At 36.1% G+C, this 6,116-nt stretch overlaps 1 long non-coding RNA gene across 1 annotated transcript in view; it reads left to right on the top strand.

The window, feature by feature from the left end:
• Positions 1-260: 260 nt before the first annotated feature.
• LOC106513606 (uncharacterized) overlaps positions 261-6,116 on the top strand; it is a 78,530-nt gene continuing 72,674 nt past the window's right edge. The window contains exons 1-2 of the long non-coding RNA XR_001309808.1: positions 261-462; positions 622-676. This is a non-coding gene — a long non-coding RNA (uncharacterized LOC106513606). The remainder of the gene's footprint in view (positions 463-621; positions 677-6,116) is intronic.

Below are 6,116 nucleotides of genomic sequence, written 5' to 3'. Positions count from 1 at the left end.
AAATATAATTTCACATAAATCATGTTTAATTCAAACTTTATTAAAGACACAGAATGGTCCACATTTAAAAAAGAAGAAAGGAAACATTTTAAAGAATAAATAAATAATTAATTTAAAAAAACGTTAAAAGTGCAATTATTTTGAAAAGTGATCACACTGTGTTCGTTACAAATACAGTCATATCTGAAAAATATCTAAAATGTGGGCCTAATTAAATATTTTCTTTGGTCTACCATGGTGACGGCAGCTTCCTGTTCCGGTGGTGTGAGGAGAGCCTGTCTAAAAAGGGGAGGGTGTATACAGCGCCATCAAGGGGACTCAGTTCAGCTGCGATGGTACTTCACAGCAAGTGTAGTTTGTAGGAATAGGGCGAGTGTGTAGCCAATGATTGGGAAAGGGCCGATGAGGAGGAGGCTATTTTGCCCCCAAATGGTGGCAACAGAAGACATGGAAAACAAAAATGTAATAGTTTTTATTTTATTTTATTTTATTGGACAGCTAGCGGAATAAACTTGCTGTTAAAGAGGAAATATATTTGTTATGAAGTGTTTTGAGTGCTTCAAGACAAGACAGTGATTTTTGTGTCCGGGAAATGTCAAAAGGATTATACCTTCTTTCCAGCAGCCATTTTGGATCACTCTTGGTCAGAAAAAGTGGACAAAATATGCATCAAAAGGTAAGAAAAACAGTCCCTTTTAACTGCTGGTGGTTTTATAAGCTGTGTGGACTGTAATGCTTTGAAAAAAGTGAGGATTTATTTTTTTGTGTTTTGGCTATTTGTTGGTGGGGATTTGCTGCATGTAACCCAGCTTCAATTCATAGTGTTGATTATTATTATTTTGTATTTTACTCATGCTGTGAGTACATATGGATGGTGGGATATGGTTTTGAGGGGGTCATCTTTCATTTGAGCCCTCAGTGAAGTCCCTGTGTAGAAGCATTTAGAAATGAAAGTGCTTTGTCCAGTTGTTTTATAAGCTAATTTTCAACATGCTGTATTATATGTTTCTGCACATAACTACTCCTGTTTATATGCAGAAACATGTTTGTTCTTCTTTACAAGGGCACATTTAATGCTTTGTCAGTTGGTTGATTAATATTGCCCAACCAATATAAGTTAAATCAATTGTTTTCTTTCCAGAGTGAAAGGAACCAAACAGATGTATTGATAGAGAAAGACAAAGAGTAATTGGTTCTTAAAAGGCAGAAAGTGAGTTAGAGCTTTTGGCAACACTTGTGATAGATGGTGATTAATGAAAAAGGTTCTAGAAAGCTGTTAAACATGACAAATATGTATTGGTCACCTAAGGCAACATCATGGGAACCATGCAAAAAATGTGTTTTTGTTATGGCTCATTTTTTTTTCTTGTCTTAGGCATTATTCTAGTTTGTTTGCTTAAATCTAAGATTACCTTTGCTTAACAGCATTGCAAAGATATACATTTAATTGGTTTTCTTTTTTTACCATTTCCAAGAAGCTTTGTGTTTTTTATTTTTTTCTTTGTTTTGTTTTATGGAAGTCTACATTCTCAGTAGGTTTGAGCTTGTGTGTGAATTGTCTATCACTATGTGCCCTCAAATGAACTGGCAACCTGCTTATCTTTTGTCTAATGTCCACTGGAGATAGCCACCGTTTTTCTGGGACCCTAAACAGGAACAAAAGGGTAAAAATAATGGATTGACTTTTAGTTTGTTTTGTTGTAAAATTCTATATGTGTTAAAAAGTTAATTGCTGACATAAAAAGCTTCTTTTATACTTTTAATTTGACATTCCCCAACATGTGAGAGGTGCCCCGAAGAAGTCACTAGTCCATCACAAGGTCACATGACTCAACACACACGTTTGTTCTGTCCTCACGAGGACTTTGCATTGACTACCTGAAACCTAACCTAAACTCAATTCACACCTTAGTCCTAAAAACCTAACCCCCCCCCCCCCCCCCCCCCCCCAACCCAAAACCAGCCTTTAAACTCACAGGGACTGGGCTTTTGTCCCCACAAGGGACAGTGAGTCTTCACGAGGCTGAGTGTGCTGGGAAAATTGCCCCAACCGGATAACAAAAATATGTACACACACACTCCTACAGTTGACTTAAAATCTCCATTTAATCTAAAATGCTTGTCACCAGTTTTAACACAACATTTGAATGATTTAAGGAAAACAATTTAAATGTCTTGAGATAGAGCTGGCCAAAGCACTGATCTTAATCTGGTTGAGGATTTGTGGTGCGTAATAAAGAATGCTTTATGACTGTAGAACTCATTCGTCTTAAAGAAGAAAGCAGTTCTGTCTGACGGAATAAAGTAATAATAAAATAACAGCACCAAGTAGCTAAATATGCCAAAGTTTTAACATGCAGTTCCCAAAGAGAGTTGCCTCTGACACGAGCTGTGGTAATAAAATGCTTTTCTACCAACATTGTCAATWATCAAAGTACACAGAGTGGTGCAGAAACCTCCTGCCCATTTGGTATGTCTTTTATGAGGTGCTCTTTTATTGTKTATAAATGAACTAGTTTGTTCAGTGTGCTTCTGCAATGTATTATTTTGTTGCAGCTTATACAACCACCACACCATGCCACAGTAGCTGAGTGGACACACTTAKTCTAGAAGATTTGCCTTGCATTGACTAAAGATAAAGAAAGGAGATGGTGTAGTGGAGGATGGAGAGTAAGCAATGTTTATTACCTGCATAATTCCATGCCGTTGGGCAGACGACTGGCAGCAAAAAAAAATAAAAATAAAAAAAAAATAAAAAAAATCCGTAGGCCCTGTTTACATGAAGCAAGTCTCTGGAAATGCTGGTGTTTTTTCAAAGTTCATTGGAGCAAATTAAAAAAAAAATCACCTTTTTATATGAAACTACTGCAGTAATGTACCATCATCTATCATAGCTAAATTGAGAACATTAGTATTTGAAAAGAAAAAGAAAAAAATGCAATAAATTAACAGGAATAGATGCTAAAGATGGACAGTCATGCACATCTGCATCTCCACAGGTACAACATTAGGAAACRATTAACTTCCTGTTTATTGAAGACATTGTGAAAGCAATGACATTTATGTGGGTATTAGTTAGAGGACAATCATGTTGGGAGTGCTAATAATGATCTTGTAACAGCTCATTCCTTTAGAAAGAACAAAAAGCCACATTACACCCACCACTACCAGCTACATTCATCTACATGTTGGGGATATGCTAATGGGTTTGATGTCTCTACAAATGTGTTGCTGCCAAATATGTGTCCCATAATTAGGTCATCATTGAAGGATTTTATTTTACTTAAAAAATGGCACTAAAAGCTCACAGTGTCAGTTGTGAAAATTTTGACATGTTTTTCAGGGTCACATACTGATTTAATATCAGCCAGCCAAGAAGTAGCCTGCAGTGTACCAGCAGTCAACTTCCAGCCTACCACAGTCTGGCAGCAGGAAGTAGAAGTCATTGCTATTCAGACAAACCRCCATCAGCCAGTTAGCAGCCATCTGGTCAGCCAGCAGCCAGTGACCAGTCAGTGAACCAGCCAGACACTGTCAGGCAGTTCCCAATCTGTCAGCCAGGAGGCAGACAGGAAACAGTCCTGACATAAGATTCACGAGGATGATGACCTCACTGTGTCTGGGGTGATGAAAGCTGGGAGATGTTCAATGTCCACTGCTTTATGGATTTTTTTTATGACAGGGCAACATTTTCATTATCAGCATCTGTATTATTGTTATTATTTTGGAAGTCAAACTCAATATCTAGTTCAAACTAAAGTTATCAATAAAACTATGAATAGATTTTGACAAGTTTTTCCACCATTTTGACTTTATTTATTACATCCTAAAAAAAGAATTCAATACAGCCTTTTTGTTCAACTATTGACTTAAAATGGGCAGACTATGAAGAGTGACATGGCTCAGTTCTGACCCATCCACTATGTCAAACTTTTTGACCAACTTATTTGGTCAAACCAACACAACTTGCGACCTAACAGCTTTGAGCTATCAAACATAATCCCAGCAGTTTTTATGAGTATTTTCGAAATTAAACCCTGCAATGAAACAAAGGAATAAACAAGCTTTCAGTCAAATTCTTTGAATTGTATAAAACACAACAGCAACAACGAAACATTTTATGATTGCCCGAGGCAGCTGAACAGGAATGTTGGCACACTCTTTCTTATGTTTGCACAAAGAGCATGAACTCTTAGTTCCCATGTGTTCATGTTTTATTGGGGAATTTTAACAAGACAGTTCCACTGGAAGATGTCCGCAGATCAGACACGCTCTAGTCTTATTTGTAATACTGACGGAGAGCAGGGTAAGACTGTCTCAAGCAAAACTGCCTATCAAAGTCCACAAGCATTCAAAATCCTCCTTGATGTCTGCATCTAAGAGTAMATTTTATACCAGTCAAAATCCTGTTGTAAACCAAGCATGTCCTCACATCTCTGATAAAGTGCAGCTCACTTCTGTATTTAAGGCTTTAGTTGTAAAAAGATGGGCACGTTTCCCGAGTAGATGTATCTAAAAAAAGAGCAGCTTTTTATTTGGGGATGACTCTCAGCACATCCAAAAACTTTAGTTTAATGTCTTGTAAGAATTGTCATAGTCTTCTTTTGTTTACTAAAATTTATTAGCTGTGGGGGCATCTTGACAATGATGATTTTTTTAAAAAATATAATCATTTGTAGATGCACATCCAATGATTATGCCTGGGAGTTTTGGTAAAATTCCTTCCGTGGTTCATTAGATGTTTTTCTGACAAACAGACAGACACATGCAATTGTATGATTGACCATATTTGTGGTTGCTAGCAATAGGAAAAACAAAGTAAAAATACATACATTTTAATTAAAAAAGTAACATTACAAGTGAATACAAGGGTGCAGAAAAATATAACTCAAATGTAGCTTGGACTGCAGGCTCCTCGGTTAAGTTTTTTTGTCTCCTACTTTAATCATACCTCACTTACATTGTTTAGTTAAGCAATTTACCCCTCTTACTATGCATTTACTAATTTGTACGATTTATTRGCAACATTTCACCAAACAGACAAAGCACCAAGTTGGCAGCATTACAGTGCACACCTGCATGCATTGCATTTGTTGAATGAACCTGTTGACTGAATCCTTCATTTACTGACTGGCTAATAATAATAATAATAATAATAACAATAAAAAGTTGTCATTCTACACAAAGTTTTTGTTGAGCAAGGTGGTGGCAGTTTAATTAGTTGACTGACTGAACGGTTAAAATTAAGCATAATTTAAGTGTGTCATAAAATGAATCATTTCTAAAAACCATTGTGACTACGAAGGGCAGGATACTGTTTGAATCCAAAATAATCTATCTGGTAACCAACCACTGTCTTATTATCCAAATGAGCAAGTTGTTTGAAAAGGCATGCAATATGTAAGAAATACGTGTTTAATATCGGCTGAAATCGGATGAAAACACAAGTGTTAAATAAGATGATCTGTGATAGGAAAAAAATGTCATACAACCCAGAATTCTGGAGCGGGTGAGGTTTATTTTGCCACCGGCTGACAATTCAAAACCACACAMACTGAATTAAAAACAGGAAGTCCCCCTTATAAATACAGTCCAGAAATCTTCAATGCCTGAGTTCGCCCCCTGCTGGCCTACGGCTGACTCTCAAGCATTCAGACAAACAATCTTCACTCTTATGTAATTACAGCTTTAAAAAATATGTGTTGTTTAATGATTCGGACATGTATCTACCTTATTTAATTAACACGTCGTATAACAAATATTATAAAAGCATTATAGAATAAGGAAACCCTACTACTCTAATGTTGTTTGTAATATCAGTACTAAACAATAACTATAAATTTCTTCAAATATGTCATCCTCCATAGATTCACTTCCCCATGGTCAATCAGAGCATTGTAAAGACCCTACTGTTAAGTAAATTAATTAATATGCTGACATTTATTACATACACATTAAAACAACTCCAGGYAGGTGTGCATTATTCTGTTTTTTATTGATGACTGAAAAAAGTCACTAAGTTTTTCACCTTATAATTAAACTCAGCTGCAAATAAACATTCTGCAGGAGCTGTTGGGAGCCCAAATATTATCAGTTATCTTGATTGTATTATTATT

Source organism: Austrofundulus limnaeus, unplaced genomic scaffold (assembly GCF_001266775.1).
Source record: "Austrofundulus limnaeus strain Quisiro unplaced genomic scaffold, Austrofundulus_limnaeus-1.0 Scaffold13, whole genome shotgun sequence".
Taxonomy (NCBI): Eukaryota; Metazoa; Chordata; class Actinopteri; order Cyprinodontiformes; family Rivulidae; genus Austrofundulus; species Austrofundulus limnaeus.
Note: the sequence above shows the minus strand (reverse complement) of the source record. Positions and strands in the feature narration are given on the sequence as shown.